This window comes from Bombina bombina, chromosome 2, assembly GCF_027579735.1.
Source record: "Bombina bombina isolate aBomBom1 chromosome 2, aBomBom1.pri, whole genome shotgun sequence".
Taxonomy (NCBI): domain Eukaryota; kingdom Metazoa; phylum Chordata; class Amphibia; order Anura; family Bombinatoridae; genus Bombina; species Bombina bombina.
Genome location: NC_069500.1, coordinates 490,192,133 through 490,209,874, shown reverse-complemented (window position 1 = coordinate 490,209,874; position 17,742 = coordinate 490,192,133). Strand labels below are relative to the sequence as shown.

The window sequence follows — 17,742 nt, the reverse complement described above, 5'->3', positions numbered from 1 at the left end:
GAGAGATGTCTCTCCCTCTCTCTGTTTTGAGATATATATATTAATATATAAATATATATATATATATATATATATATATTTCTCTCTCTCTCACTCTCTCTCTCTCTCTCTCCCTATATATATATAAAATTTAATATCTCTCTCTGTATGTATGTACATATTTTTAAATGTCAATTTCCAATATACGAATAGATGTGTTTATGTATGTATATATATATATATCTCTCTATATATATATGTATATATCTATATATGTACATACATACATAGCAAGAGATATTGTAATAGATAAAAATAGATAAAAATATTACTCATAATACTACTCCAAAGTTAATATTCGAAGCATTAACAATAACATTTGATGTGTATTTTCACGTTACTCAGATAATCTATTTTACTTGAAATAGCAATGCATATGTGAAAGTAAATCATATAACGCTTCTAATTTTACAAATATCTGGCGGACCTTATACGACAGTGCGGATAAGGTCCGCAAGACCTTGCTGATTATTCTTTCTCTATTCAGCATTGCACCAGCAGCTCTTCTGTGCTCATGCTGCAATGCTGCACCCTGCAGACTTGAGGATAATTGACTACCAGCAGGGAGTGTCAATCAACCCGATGGTTCTGTTTCATTTCTAACGTTTGAGATTACTGTCCACCTCATAAGATCAGTTGGACGGGGTTATTGATCATCAGTCTTTATACTGCTGCTCCCTAACTTGGGTTTCTGTAGATTCCTAATTGCCAGAATCACATCTCCTTAATAAATGTGTGTCAATGCATCTATGTGCTTTCATTAATCAGCAGCTATTGATTTATAAATATTGTAGCATATTTATATTTTTTTTTCTTGATTTTTGTCATGTCACTATAAATTAATCATTAAATGAATACAGTGAGACATTAATAACTATAAAATAAACAATTTTTATTCATATATTTTTTTTTTTTTTAAATCAAACAAATTTAAATGATTAAATCTCATTTAGGGCCTGCTGCATGTTTCGAACTGCCCTGGCAACAGCTCTTAGGGCCTCAGCCAGTTCATCTAAAACTGGCTGTAAAAATTGACCAGTTTGGGTCCCCTGATCTCGATCTAGAAAAAGAACAAAATAATGTATGTTAGATAAATTATTTATCAATATTGAATTTGTCAAACATTATATTCTTTCAACTTACATTCAACCATAGGCGCCTCCTCCTCTTCCTCCCTATGCACCTCTTCCATAAAATCCACCTCTTCCTCCTCTTCCGCCCTAGCCACCTCTACTGCTGGTGAAAGAGCTTGTGCCTCTTCTATTGGCGGTATTTGGTCTTCTGTAATAGATGAATCATAATAATGAATAAGTATTAGTAAGATCAATGTCATATTCAAAATTTAAAAAAAAAAACATTAAAAACAATTTTATAAGTCTGCAAAATGACTTTTTTGGTTTATAAATAAATACATCAAGTGTAAATGAGAAATTAAAAAACAATCCTTTCATCTTATATAAAGAGATTCTAAATGTTTTCAATCATGATAATTTAATGAATTGTTCTATTATATTTCTAAGAAAAGCATGTCTAGATTTTCTCTGTAGTTGAAGATTTGTTAATCAGAGATGCCTTGATTACATGACACATCCATATGCAATCTGATTACTTCATCAAATGATATATATATATATAATGAAGTAAATGGATTACCACTATACTGTCAACTCTAAAAAATAATCAAATCTTTATCTAGATTGTGAAAGTAAATCTTTCGTTTTATTGTCCTTTCAACATGCTGCCTTTAATAACATGTAAAATAACCAAAATTTTAAAGTTAAATAATTCAAACACAATATGATAATATTCTAATTACCATGAGGAGCTGTTAGAAACCGCACAGGCAATGGCGGTGAGGAGCGGTTGCTCCGTGGCGTAGCCATAGAGACTGGCCGAATATAGCGTGGTACCTGGGCACGCCTGCGATCTGTTAAAATATAAAGTTGTATGTACACATTAGATACAGGTTAAATATTATTGTTGAGTTATGTATCTTCAGCATCAATGCATGAGAGAGAAGAGAGAGAGAAGGGAGAAGAGAGAGAGAGAAGAGAGAGAGAAGAGAGAGAAGAGAGAGAAGAGAGAGAGAAGAAGAGAGAGAAGAGAGAGAAGAAGAGAGAGAAGAAGAGAGAAGAAGAAGAGAGAAGAAGAAGAGAGAAGAAGAGAGAAGAAGAAGAGAGAAGAATAGAGAAGAAGAAGAGAGAGAAGAGAAGAGAGATTAGAGAGAGATATAGCTTTATATAGATATATAGCTCTATATACATACATATCCATATGAATATCTCTCTCTCTCTCTCTCTTTATATATATATATATATATATATATATATATATATATATATATATATATATATATATATATATATATATATAGAGAGAGAGAGAGAGAGAGAGAGAGAGAGATATAGATATAGATATATATATAAATATATCTTAAATATATTATTAAACTTTGTTTCATTGTTAATAAACATGATGGAGCATGAATGTTTTATTTAAAGTCTCTATAGATTCAATTATGTTGATAATCTAATGTTGAACTAAATTGTATTGCATTGATCCTCTACAGCAGTGTTTTTCAAACAGTGTGCCGTGAGAGATCCTCAGGTGTGCCACGGCAGACTTACAACAGTGTGAACAACAGTGTGACATATTTTTTTATTTTTTATACTCCCAGTGCAGGGGTAGTTTGTAGGAGGCATGGCATAACAGCACAATACATACAGTATGTGTTTGTGTACATGTATATATATATATATATATATATATATATATATATATATATATATATATATATATATATATATATATATATATATATATGCTGTATTAGGCTTCAATGTGTGATTGTTTTTTTAATTTTTGGATGGTGGTGTGCCACAGGATTTTAAAATGTAAAAAAGTTTACCATGGCAAAAAAATGTTTAAAAAACACTGCTCTACAGTAATAATTTCTTTGTGTTATGCTAATTTTTGTTATTGAAGTAAATAAAATACAAAAGAAATATCAAAAATAAATGGACTGCTAAAAAGGCAATACGATTCTTGAAGAAATCAAATATATAATCATGTAACACAATAAAATATCAAAACAATTATGATCCACTAATGTAATTGTTCATTGAACTGCGTCATTTAAGTATCCATCTATGCTATTAACTTCGAAGACAATCACTTACACATTCGGACCTGCGCTCTCAACGCTTCATAGCGCTCTGTCTCCCGCCGCCTAAGGTCCGAAAACCTTCTCAGACAGCTTCGACGTGTCCGGGTAATCCCGGACACCCTCCTCATCCTCCGCATCATCTCATAGATGATGCGGTCTCTATGTTCGTGCTGAATCCCCCTTACCCCGCCTATGCGACGGGGAAAGTACCTGTTCATCCCATACACAAGTATTAGCAATTCTCCCTGGGTGAATGGGGTAGACATACTTGCACTAAATTAATAAAAAAAATTCTGATTTTTTTTTAAAGTGCGACGTATATATAGCAATCATAGAGAAATATCATTGGTTGTTGCAAGTGTACATAAAAATATCAATATTTGGTTGGCGGATTATATGCAGCACGTGTTACATTTTCACATTATCTAACACATGCGCCACTAATTACTTGCATGTCAATAACAAACAATTCAAAATACAAACGATTGTCGAATCATACGTCCTTTAAATTTCAAAGATTGAAATGTTCCTTTATTTACTGTCAGGTATAATGCTGTCGCCTTAAAAAATTAAAAGGTGTATTAATATTTCGTCAACATTCACTTAGGCACAACTGTTATGTTTGCAATGAATATATTTGCAAAAATAGTGAAAAAACATTGATGGCGACATATAAATAAGTGCTAATAATTCGTCATGCTAGTCTATAGGATGTCATACATATATACTAGTATTCATCCCAAACAAATATTTACAATTCTGCCTGAGTGGATGTAGACAGCATTATTACATTAAAAAAAATATATTATTGATTATTGCGACGGCGATATACAAAATAAATCCAAATGTGATTGGTTATTGGTTGTAAATAAATATGATATTCGGTTGGCTGATTGCATGTCTCACGTGTTCACTATAACTTTATTTGCATGTCGCACGTGTTCACTATAACTTTAAAGTGTAACAAAAGTTTTTGCTTGTCGGTTTATGTTTCACGGGTTCATAACTTGCTGGTTAACTCCTTATAAACAAATCATGCGACAGTATTAAAGCAACATAAAACAAATTTTACTTACGGTTTATTGAAATAAATTGTGATTGCCTTGTATTCATGCGGCTACAAAGTAAATGCCAAAAATTAAAGAGATCCCTCCTGTTGGACAATAGACCTCAAAGTAAAAAATAAACTGACCCCTTTTATAGACAACTATGACACACTGTAGGCATGTATGACACACTGTACACATGGATGACACACTGTAGACAAGTATGACGGCTTCCCCGTCATAACATAATTAATACTGCGACATAGATGTAATATTAAAGATTATCTAAGACATCGAGATCGTTCGATCGTTACATTAAATGGGCGTCATACATGACGTATTTATATTAATATTAATTGTTTTATAATTACAATAAATAAAAATTACAATTGTTAACTGCTAATTTTTTTTTTTTTTAAAGTCTATAAAAGGGAATGTAAAATGGAGTCTAATCACCTATGCTTTACAAGAGCTGTAGGTACAAGAGCTACAAGACTGTTTAGATATTTATTTACATTGCTTATTTATTTATTCTCTTGCTGCTATTTTTATCTTTGTCATGTCTGCGCCTGGTAAAACAAAGTCAGGGCGCAGCATACAATTTAATCATGAGCAAAACAAAGTTTTAGTGACCCTTGTTTTACAGCATTACGATTTTATTATTGGTTCTAAAGCCCAGAAAACCTCGCTCTCCAGGAAAAAACAAATCTGGGGAGCAATCGCTGACAGTGTGTCCGCCGAAGGGAATTATCCAAAACTGGCGGATGCATGTAAGAAAAGGTTTTCGGACATCAAAAGACACTTAAAGGCCAAGCTGGCCAGGGAGTTACAGTCTGCACGTCGGACCGGTGGTGGTGAGCCATATGTGGCTGAACTTACTGAATATGAGGTTCAGCTGCGGGAGAAGCTGGGAGCAAACCTAACGCTCGGTCTGGATTTAGTGGGGCATGATACTGATGAGTTGGCAGGTAAGATGATATTACTTGAAATCTTCATGTTGCACATTTTTGTGATTGTTCCATCAAATGTTTATTAAAGGGACATAACACCAACATTTTTTATTTTATGATTTAGAAATAGAATTTAATGTAGAACATAATTTAAAGTTACTTATATTATCTAATTGGTTTGATTCTATTCAGATTATTTGATGAAAAGCATATCTATATATGCTCAATAGCTGCTGATTGGATGATGCACATAAAAGCATCATGTGATTTGAAAAACATTGTGCATTGCTTTCTCTTCAAATAATGAAATTTTACAAATAGAGAAAAAGAAGATATGAAAGTCAATAGAAATGTGTTTTACATTTATATTCTCAATCGGAATCATGAAAGAAAGATTTTCGGTTTAGTGACCCTTTTAATATCATTATGTGCAATATTACTCATATTTTATTTCTTGTATTTTGTTGAAGCATCTACCAGTGCAGCAGCTGCTGTGGCTGCTGATGCTGAATCCCAGAGTGAAGATGATGAAGATGAAGATAATACACTGCTATTGCCCGTCAGTATCCACACTGAATCCAGCCACAGCTTCTCCTCGGCCGCCACGCACCCGGACATTATGTGCAGCACCCCTGATGTAGCAAGCATTGGCCGATCTACAGGTATGTTTAATATTATTAGCTTGCTTTGAATTTATTTGTTTTCACTTGTCTGATTGGTCTAAATTCTAAATATGTATATTCATTTTTATTTATCTAGTTGATGTCCGAAGGGCTTTAGGACCACCTCCAAGATCTACGATCTCCTCCTCAGGCAAACGAAAAAATAAAAATAGAATGTTATCTTACTATCTTTCTTTGAAAATCCTGAATGTAAGCTTAAAAGACAGGCCATTTTGGATTTACCACCTGGGTACCGCTTTTTCATTGTTCTCTATATGTAACCATCCAATCAAAAAACGGTCGTCATTTTATTGAAAAATAATGTGCCTGATGGTATTATTACTTTGTATAGATTTTCAATGAAATTTAAAAAGAAAATCATTATTGATAATAGGATTAACTAATAATCTTGATTAATATGTAATGATCTATCTGAATCATGTAAGTTTAGTTCTTTCTAGACTATCACTTTGATGATCATTACATATATTTTAATTTACAACTCTTTAGAAATTAAAATGAATTTTATGTTTGGATAAGCACCTGTGTATTGCATGACCATTCTTTGAGGCCTATTTACAAAACAACAGTGCGGATCAGGTATGACAGACATAGCTGAATGTGTAGAGCAATAAGTTATCAGAAATCAGAGCAGGTGGACAGGGTTATGGAGCAGGGGTCTTTAGACTGTTGCTTCATAAGAGTTTTTTTCAAAGAGTCAGTATACTCCCAATAAACACAGCCCTTAAAGCTACATAAGGAGCTTGATAAATGGACCTCTATGTCTCTCTCTCTCTCTCTCTCTCATATTTTAACCGACAAATGGAGTTGTAGTTACAAATTTTATTGCGAGCATCCAGGCTTTACACAACATGCATTTATCATCATACGTATAAAGAAAGCTGCTCCATACCCTTGACGCTATTCACCACAATTGAGTCTGATCTTGTTTATTGAACAACACAGTGCTGACGGGCCATTGTCCATGACTCTGAAGGGGGCATTCTCTACATTCAGTGAGTTATTTTGGACATGATCTGCACTGTTGGATCATGTCCAACCGAAAAAGATAAATAGGCCTAGAATATATTCTCTGTGCAACATCATTGTCAATACTTAAGCTCATAACACCATTAGTGGTGCTTGTAATCATGTCATTGATTAATAAACAGAATAAACCGAGTTTTATATTGTTGAATGTATAACATTGATGTGTTAAAAATGATGTTGTACGGTCATTAATTATAAAAAAAATTGATTATGATATTTTTTATACTAAGCCACTTTAAAAGTATAAATTAATAAACACATTCTTATTTAGTTTATAAATTTCAGAGAACATACAATATACAAATCAGTAATGTTAAAATACTGTGTCTTAACAATTTGATTGTGTTATGATTGATTTAAGATATATGTTTAATATCATATGCATTTAATACTGCCAAATACATTAAGTTAACTAACAATATATATTTTATTTTTAATTTCTTTAGATGCAGAGCGCGCATTACTGACTTCGGAGGAGATTGACTGTTGTCTTCGTGAGCTGAGAGATTTCACAGAGGAGTCGTCCCTGGGAGAGAACCTATTTCCAGAATCACAGGATCAGGGACTCTCCCAGGGAACATCAGAAATAGGTTCTCTCAGCCGTTCTGCCCCTCCTGACCCCGAACAACCAGCTGCTTTGGACCCTGGTGACCCTCATGCCCCTGTTGGTCATGCCCCATCAGCTCATGGCCATGCTGATCCTGGCCACCGACTGCCTCGCATCACTGATGAGGAGGCAGTCGGGGAAATGTTAGATCTGGCCAGGCAGTACCGGGCAGAACACCGTGAGTTGCGTGGGGCATTACGCTTATCTATTGACCAACAGGGGCAGATATTAGATTGGGTCATCTCAGTAGATAGGGAAAGATTAGATATAGAAAGGGAAAGGTTTAGAGTAGAAACAGCTAGATTAGATTTAGAGAGGGAAAGATTTGAATATGAGCGACGTAGGGACAGTATCAGAATAGAGTTAGAGAGGGAACAATTAGAATTAAATAGACGCATGGATAGTTGTCGATTAGAATTGGAGAGGGATAGGTTACATTTGGATAGGGAAAGATTAGCTTTTGAGAGGGCCAGAGCAGCTGAAGACCAGCTAGAACGGCAGCGTCGGGAGAGGGTGGACGAAGACAACAGGGTTTTAAATCGTCAGATGATTTTAAACTTTGGGAGAAGGGCAACAAGGGAGAGATCACCCCCCCTCTCTCCCTCACCCAAAAGAAAAAAAGATTAGGGTGTTTTAATGTGCTCATTTTATTAGGGTTTTTAATCTAAGTTTATTTTTCAATTATTTTAAAATTTAAAAATATGAATAAAATATTTTTAAGTTTTAAAGTAAATGTCTTGATGTTTTTATGATTTTTAATTTAAAAATATGTCAATAATATTTTTAAATTATGTTAAAATGTCGATGTTTTTACTATTTTTAATTTTTGAATATGTAATGAATATTTTAAAATTAAATAAATGTCGATGTTTTTATGTTTTTAAATTTAAAAATATGAATAAAATATTTTTAAATTATTAAATTTGGTAATGTTTTTATTCTTTTCTATTTAAAAATATGTATACAATATTTTTAAATTATTATATGTTTTTCTCTTTTTATGAGTATTAATTTAAACATATGATTAAATTTTTTTTATTCTAGTTTGAAAATAAAAATATTTTTTTAAACATTAAAAAATGTGTTTGTTATTACTTGATTCACAAGTTAAAAATGACTGATGTTCGAATTGAATGCATAAGTAATATATTAAAGGGACACTAAACTCTAAATCTTTCATGAATCATATAGAACATACAAATTTCAACAACATTACAATTTAATTCTAATATTTATTTTGCTTAATATTTTATATATACTAATTTGAAGAAAAAACAATGCACATGGGTGAGCCAATCACATGAGGCTTCTATGTGCTGCAACTAATCAGCAGCTACTGAGCATATCTAGATATGCTTTTCATCAAAGAAGATCAAGAGAATTAAAAAATTAGATAATAGAAGAAAATTAGAAAGATGTTGAAAAATGATTTATCTTTCTAAATCATGAAATAAAAAATGTGGGTATCATGGCCCTTTAAATACTCTTATTATTAAATGTTAAATTTAATAAACATATTACATTTTATTTTATTAGAAGATTTATAATATTGAGCTTTTGGCTAAAATGTTATTATAATAAAGTGAACTTGAATCAATATTTATGTTTAAAATATTAATTGTTAACATGTGATATTCACATTTTAAAACACTTTTGCTAATTGTTTTTATATCTTTATTTTAAAATTAAAGTCCATACCCTTGGACAGAACTTATTTATTGGTGGATGAATGTATACACCAATCAACAAGAACAACCAAGGTAGTTCAACAAAATGGGTTGGCATGTAAAGTTACAGAAATGAATTTTTTTTTTAAATATATAAAGATTAGTTTTAAAAAACAATTGAATAATTAATAATTTTATTACATTTGTATGCTCTATATAAATAACACATAAAAAATCATTAAGTTCGGGGGTCTCTTTATTCGTTAAAACATTATAAAAAATATATTTAGAGAGAGAAAACACTTAATACATAGAGATATTGAAAGAGAGAGGGTTTGTGGTAGAGAAAGAGGGAGGGATTGTGAGAGAGAGAGATGGATTGTGAGGGAGAGAGGGAGAGAGAGGCGATTGTGTGAGATAGAGAAAGAGGGGGGATATTGTGTGTGTGTGAGAGAGAGAGAGAGAGAGAGAGAGAGAGAGAAAGAGGGGGGATATTGTGTGAGAGAGAGAGAGAGAGAGAGAGGGGATATTGTGTGAGAGAGAGAGAGAGAGAGAGAGAGAGAGGGGATATTGTGTGTGAGAGAGAGAGAGAGAGAAAGAGGGGGGATATTGTGTGAGAGAGAGAGAGAGAGAGAGAGAGAGAGAGAGAGAGAGAGAGAGAGAGAGAGAGAAAGAGGGGGGATATTGTGTGAGAGAGAGAGAGAGAGAGAGAGAGAGAGAGAAAGAGGGGGGATATTGTGTGAGAGAGAGAGAGAGAGAGAGAGAGAGAGAGAAAGAAAGAGGGGGGATATTGTGTGAGAGAGAGAGAGAGAGAGAGAGAGAGAGAGAGAGAGAGAGAGAGAGAGAGAGAGAGAGAGAGAGAGAGAGAGAGAGAGAGAGAGAGAGAGAGAGAGAGAGAGAGAGAGAGAGAGAGAGAGAGAGAGAGAGAGGGGGGATATTGTGTGAGAGAGAGAGAGAGAGAGAGAGAGAGAGAGAGAGAAAGAGGGGGGATATTGTGTGAGAGAGAGAGAGAGAGAGAGAGAGAGAGAGAGAGAAAGAGGGGGGGATATTGTGTGAGAGAGAGAGAGAGAGAGAGAGAGAGAGAGAGAGAGAAAGAGGGGGGATATTGTGTGAGAGAGAGAGAGAGAGAGAGAGAGAGAGAGAGAGAGAAAGAGGGGGGATATTGTGTGAGAGAGAGAGAGAGAGAGAGAGAGAGAAAGAGGGGGGATATTGTGTGAGAGAGAGAGAGAGAGAGAGAGAGAGAAAGAGGGGGGATATTGTGTGAGAGAGAGAGAGAGAGAGAGAGAGAGAGAGAGAGAGAGAGAGAGAGAGAGAGAGAGAGAGAGAGAGAGAGAGAGAGAGAGAAAGAGGGGGGATATTGTGTGTGAGAGAGAGAGAGAGAGAGAGAGAGAGAGAGAGAGAGAGAGAGAGAGAGAGAGAGAGAGAAAGAGGGTGGATATTGTGTGAGAGAGAGAGAGAAAGAGGGTGGATATTGTGTGAGAGAGAGAAAGAGGGGGGATATTGTGTGAGAGAGAGAAAGAGGGGGGATATTGTGTGAGAGAGAGAGAGAGAGAGAGAGAGAGAGAGAGAAAGAGGGGGGATATTGTGTGTGAGAGAGAGAGAGAGAGAGAGAGGGGAAGAGGGGGGATATTGTGTGTGAGAGAGAAAGAGAGTGGATATTGTGTGAGAGAGAGAGAAAGAGGGGGGATATTGTGTGTGTGAGAGAGAGAGAGAGAGAGAGAGAGAGAGAGAGAGAGAGAGAGAGAGAGAGAGAGAGAGAGAGAGAGAGAGAGAGAGAGAGAGAGAGAGAGAGAGAGAGAGAGAGAGAGAGAGAGAGAGAGAGAGAGAGAGAGAGAGAGAGAGAGAGAGAGAGAGAGAGAGAGAGAAAGAGGGGGGATATTGTGTGTGAGAGAGAGAGAGAGAGAGAGAAAGAGGGGGGATATTGTGTGAGAGAGAGAGAGAGAGAGGAGAGAGAGAGAGAGAGAGAGAGAGAGAGAGAGAGAAAGAGGGGGGATATTGTGTGAGAGAGAGAGAGAGGGGGTGGATATTGTGTGAGAGAGAGAAAGAGGGGGGATATTGTGTGTGTGTGTGAGAGAGAGAGAGAGAGAGAGAGAGAGAGAGAGAAAGAGGGTGGATATTGTGTGTGAGAGAGAGAGAGAGAGAGAGAGAGAGAGAGAGAGAGAGAGAGAGAGGAAGAGGGGGGATATTGTGTGTGAGAGAGGAAGAGGGGGGATATTGTTTGTGTGAGAGAGAGAGAGAGAGAGAGAGAGAGAGAGAGAGAGAGAGAGAGAGAGAGAGAGAGAAAGAAAGAAAGAGGGTGGATATTGTGTGAGAGAGAGAAAGAGGGGGGATATTGTGTGTGAGAGAGAGAGAGAGAGAGAGAGAGAGAGAGAGAGAGAGAGAGAGAGAGAGAGAGAGAGAGAGAGAGAGAGAGAGAGAGAGAGAGAGAGAGAGAGAGAGAGAGAGAGAGAGAGAGAGAGAGAGAGAGAAAGAGGGTGGATATTGTGTGAGAGAGAGAAAGAGGGGGGATATTGTGTGAGAGAGAGAGATTGTGCGGGGGGAATGTGAGTAAGAGAGAGGAATTGTGAGGGGGGATTGTGAGAGAGGAATTGTGAGGGGGGATTGTGAGAAAGAGAGAGAGAGAGAAAGAGAGAAAGAGAGAGAGAAAGAGAGAGAGAAAGAGAGAAAGAGAGAAAGAGAGAGAGAGAGAGATTGTGCGGGGGGAATGTGAGTAAGAGAGAGGGATTGTGATGGGGGGATTGTGAGAAAGAGAGAGAGATAGAGAGAGAAAAACTGTGATGTAGATAAAGACAGGCCGCACCAAAAAAACCATGTATAGAACTGTAGTGCATTGCTGCTAGGTCCATTAATGAAAAAAATAATAGTATCTTAGATTTTAGATTATTATAATGTGACCGTTAAAATTAATATACATAACATTCAGCTCATGCACGTTAAAGGGACAATGAACCAATGAATTTCTTTTATTTATTATGCAGATAGAGCATGACATTTTAAGCAACCTTTTAATTTACTACTATTCACTGATGTTCTTCATTATCTTGTTAGATTAATTGTAAATGCAAGAATGTAATTATTTTATCTGGAACATTTATGGTGATAAACCTGTTTATTCTAAAACACAAGTATGCCTAAATTAATTAAATAAAATGGTGATTTTCCAAAAAAAAAAAAAGAATATTAACACATTAATAAATATTTATTGTTAGAGCCTTACAAATAACAAAAGAGTCAAGTGTAGATCTTTAAAAAAATTTTTTAATGAGATTTTATTAAACATGTGTCTCATCAACTTTACATTAAACAATAGCAACATATTCAAAAATAAACCATTTTCAATCAATGGCTTTACAATGATATACAATTTCATTCATAGAAGCGACAATATTTGCTCAAAGGTAATCCAAAATATAGCAGCTTTTGGATTACAAATAATAATGTAAAGTAAAGAAAAACACAAATAAAAACTGTATGTTGCACAATCAACCTTCTTGCCCAAAACCCCCCTGGATATAGACTGATCGAGCTTGGACACCCAGAGCATTGTGCTCCATGTCTGGGTCGATGAATTCACCATATTCATTGTCCAAGCTCTCCATATCTATATCCGGGATTTTTATGGCAATATTGTGCAACATACAGCAAACCATAAAAATTAAGGAGACTTTGGAGGGGGCGTACTGAAGGACACCACCAGAGATGTCCAAGCAGCGGAAACGGCTCTTCAGCACGCCAAAGGTGCGCTCAATGACACATCTTGTTGACTTGTGTGCACGGTTGTAGCGCACCTCTTCCACTCCGTTGGGGTTTTGGATGGGTGTGAACAGCCACGGAAGACACGGATACCCAGAATCACCTTAAAAAACAAAATAGAGAATTGACATTAGCAATATGAATGATTAAAATATTTCATATACATATGGTTAAAGCAGTTTTTCAACCAATGGGCCGTGGCACACTAGTGTGCCATGTCAGAGATCCTCAGGTGTGCTGTGGTTGACAACAGTGCAGTTGTGTACCTCTTTCAAAACTCTAAATATTGGGAGGTATTTGACGGGATCATCAGGCATCATTTACAACCATGACATTGACATTCATTCACAGACAATCACTATGATTGATTGTGAATGAGTGTCAATATGTCATGTATATTTTGTAGGAGGCATTGCATGACAGCACAGTACAGTGTGTGTGTGTGTTTGTGTGTGTGTGTGTGTTTGTATATATATATATATATATATATATATATATATATAAACATATATATATATATATATATATAAACACATATATATATACACATAAATATAAATAAAAATATATTATATATATATATATATATATATATATATATATATATATATATATATATATATATATATATATATATATAAACACATATATATATATATATATATATATATATATATATCCTGTATAAGGCTACAATGTATGATTTAGTAACATATTTAAAATGTAATAAAGTGTGCCACGGACAATAAAAGGTTTCAAATCACTGGGTTACAGTATGTAATAGATATTTACCTATCAGGATTCCCTCTGGCATTTGGCCCTCCTGGAACCGATGGTAGATGGCAGAATTCCGGAGGATGAAGGAATCGTGATTGCAGCCAGGGAGTCCAGATCGAACACTCATCACCCTCAACCTGGCGTCACAGATGACCTGGATATTCAGCGAGTGATTGAATTTCCTATCCCGGTAGGGCTCTTCTTCATCCCTGGTAGGCTGCACTAGGATGTGAGTGCAGTCGATGGCCCCCAATACCCTTGGCAATCCAGCTCGATGGTAGAACTGGAGCTTGACAGCATGCCACTCCTCCGGTGTGTTTGGGAAGTGGACATGATGGACTAGGCGTCGGTGCAAAGCATCCAGGACAACCTTCAGATGACGTGAGAAGGTTGTCTGGCTCATACCAACGCCTAGACCTGTCACAGCCTGGAATGACCCAGTTGCCAAGAAATAGAGGACCGCAAGAAGCTTTACCATCCCAGGGATTGCCCTCGTTCTTCTAGTGAGTGGCTCGAGAGAGTCCGCGATCTCGACATAGAGCCTCTCAATAGAGGCCCTATCCAGTCGAAATCGACGGATCACCTCTCGGTCACTGAGGGCATGGAGCCCAATCCTTGGGTAGAAAACCCTTGGCACTCGCCGGCGTCTTCCATGTTGTATTGCAGCCATCAACACCCGTCTTGCCCTGCGTCTCCTTAATAAAAGCACAAAATTGACAACATTGAGGATGTCCATCCTCAAACCAAGAACCAAACAATAATAATGAAAAACAGTGATTGAACAGCCCCTTATATAATGCCTAGTTTCACAGATGTGAACGTTTTCAGTAATTAATTAAATTGGTGCAGCAATCATTACCTAAGCCATGACTTGCACATTTAGTTAAGTATCGCGTCATATAACGCTCAATTAAAGTGACTAATTGATCTACTAAATACTTGTGACGTATATGTCTTTTTTATCGCGTCATTTGACGAGCACAATACGATGTTCATAAACATATCTTATTGAGCCATTCAGGTGTGTATCACCTGTAAGAAATGCAGGTGTCTGTTTAATTATCAAAATTATTTATTCAAAACGCATGAGTATGTTGCTCTAGTTTCAATGTTATTTCATATTTTTCTGTTTGGATGGCAGCATTATGAAGGTGAAAAAGGTCAGTGATTACTGTGTTTTACTATTAAATATTAGAGAATTAAGATTTTTCAATCCTAAGTAACAAAAAGAATGCTGTATTGAACATTATGTGAAATATTTTGTTATTCTTGATGTGATTCCTAATAACATTTACAAATCAAATGTATTTTGAAAGTGCAGTTAAACATTGACATAAAGCTGACATTTATAATTATTGTAGCTACAAAAAGGGATCCTAGCAAATGACTGAAATCATTTCAATGTATTTTTATAGTACATAGTTACACAGTGACATAAAGCAATGAAATTTATAAAGGCATTTTATCTCCAAAAAGGGATACTAGCAACTGACTTAAAAACATGACTATCAAACATTATCCTAGTGATTTACCTTAGCCTCAACGATGCTGCCATCCAAACCAAATCAGAAATCATATAATGGCGATGTAAATTTGCATGTGTTTTTGATAATTGATTGATAGTCTAATTTGTATTGTATGTAATTAAATAATAGCCTCTTTTGTATTGTGTATAATTAATTGATAGCATTATTGCTGTGCAGTGTTTTCATTCTTTTCCTATCCTTTGTGTGCATGTGTTTTTAATTTATAAAATGGAACAATTGCTGTGCATTGTTTTCATTCTTTTACTATCCTTTTGTGTGCATGTGTTTTTAATTTTCAAAATGGAACAATTGCTGTGCATTGTTTTCATTCTTTTCCTATCCTTTGTGTGCATGCGTTTTTAATTTTCAAAATGGAACAATTGCTGTGCAGTGTTTTCATTCTTTTCCTATCCTTTGTGTGCATGTGTTTTTAATTTTCAAAATGGAACAATTGCTGTGCATTGTTTTCATTCTTTTCCTATCCTTTGTGTGCATGTGTTTTTCATTTTCAAATTTATAACATTTGCTGTGCATTGTTTTCATTCTTTTCCTATCCTTTGTGTGCATGTGTTTTTAATTTTCAAAATGGAACAATTGCTGTGCATTGTTTTCATTCTTTTCCTATCCTTTGTGTGCATGTGTTTTTAATTTTCAAAATGGAACAATTGCTGTGCAGTGTTTTCATTCTTTTCCTATCCTTTGTGTGCATGTGTTTTTCAGTTCCATAAACTGTAACAAGTGGCCAAAAAAATTTAGATTTTCCATTGTTTAATTAGGTGACATGATCGACTCGAGCCCATTGACTACTATAGGATCCGCGACCTCTGAGGCGGCGCATTGAAGATGAGGTACGCTGCGTCGGATAAGACGCGAGCGTAAGTGGTCATTTTTTGATAACTATCAGAAAGGTTCTAATTGTGTCGAATAGCAGGGCGAAAGCATTGAATCCGCAAGTTTTCCAGAGGTTTTCTATTCGAATCGATCTGTGTCGGATTGAGAGCGCCGATTCGTATATGACGTCACCAAAAATCAACTTCGGCCGATTTAGACACTTTGATAACTGAGGCGAAGCCAGTTCGCGACGTGTACGACGCGGATTTTCGGCGGATTTCAAGTAGACCTTTTGATAACTACCCCCCATGTAGTGTACCTACTCACATGTCAAATGTGTAATATTCAATATGTAGGTAAAACGAAGCGTAGTATTAAAGATAGATTTCTCCAACATTTAAGATCCATTGAGGATGAGGAAACGGATACGCCGGTATCCAGACATTTAAAAAATCATCATAATGCTGAGGCCTCCCTGTTATAGATTCAAGGCATAGATCATGTCCCTTTATGGAAAAGAGGGGGAGATAGGGAAGACAAACTTAACAAGCGTGAAGTTTTTTGGATTTTTAAGTTGCAGACTAGTAATCCTTTAGGCCTCAACATGAGGAGGGATTTGGATTTATTTGTAAATTAAAACACATAATCAGCATTCTAGAAACTATGTTTCCTTAAATCTTATTAGACATACAATGTAGACAGATGTAGTCAAAAATTAAAAATTAAAAAACATTCTAATAGGTGTCAACTCAACTATTAAGACATATCAACTTTCAAAAAATATATATAATCAAATATATGTGTACCACAGAACTTTTAGTGTAATTAGGGCCTTAATATATATTTAATACAAACATTGTTCTCTTCCTCAAACTTTTAGTAACTTAGGTTTAAGTGATTAGAATTTTGACACAATGTCTCAAAAAACTATATACTGTTACTTTAAGAAATTAAGCTATAAAGTTGTTACGATCAGGACCACACACATGCAGTGATCAAGTGCGCAACCGCACGAAACATGTCTGCGTGAGGTCCTGATCGGCAGACATTGTGTTTATTTTTATCAATTGTGCTACACACAGCCCTGGTAGCTGTCATGTTTTTACTCCGTGTATCGTTTTGAATAAAGCTGGAAGATTTTTTTATCTTACAAGGAGTCCTCTTGCGCTTTTTTGCGCTCTGCCACTTTCTGGATTTATATATATACCAGCCCAAACCAGTACTCCACCTCCACCTTGCTGGCGTCTGAGTCGGACTGGAGCTCTCTGCCCTTTACCAATCCAGCCACGGGCCCATCCATCTGGCCCATCAAGACTCACTCTCATTTCATCAGTCCATAAAACCTTAGAAAAATCAGTCTTGAGATATTTCTTGGCCCAGTCTTGACGTTTCAGCTTGTGTGTCTTGTTCAGTGGTGGTCGTCTTTCAGCCTTTCTTATCTTGGCCATGTCTCTGAGTATTGCACACCTTGTGCTTTTGGGCACTCCAGTGATGTTGCAGCTCTGAAATATGGCCAAACTGGAGGCTGTGGTTGCTGCTGCACGCAATGTTGATGGTGAACAGATCAAAACACTGACAGAATCCATGGATGGCAGGCTTTTGAGTGTCCTTGCAAAGAAAGGTGGCTATATTGGTCACTGATTTGTTTTTGTTTTGTTTTTGAATGTC

At 35.8% G+C, this 17,742-nt stretch overlaps 1 long non-coding RNA gene across 1 annotated transcript in view; it reads right to left on the bottom strand.

Moving 5' to 3' along the window:
- Nucleotides 1-1,246: 1,246 nt before the first annotated feature.
- The window catches only part of LOC128647840 (uncharacterized), a 34,298-nt gene continuing 17,802 nt past the window's right edge, over nucleotides 1,247-17,742 (bottom strand). Inside the window, exons 2-3 of the long non-coding RNA XR_008400431.1 lie at nucleotides 1,856-1,966; nucleotides 1,247-1,320 (exon numbers count right to left, since the gene is read on the bottom strand). This is a non-coding gene — a long non-coding RNA (uncharacterized LOC128647840). The remainder of the gene's footprint in view (nucleotides 1,321-1,855; nucleotides 1,967-17,742) is intronic.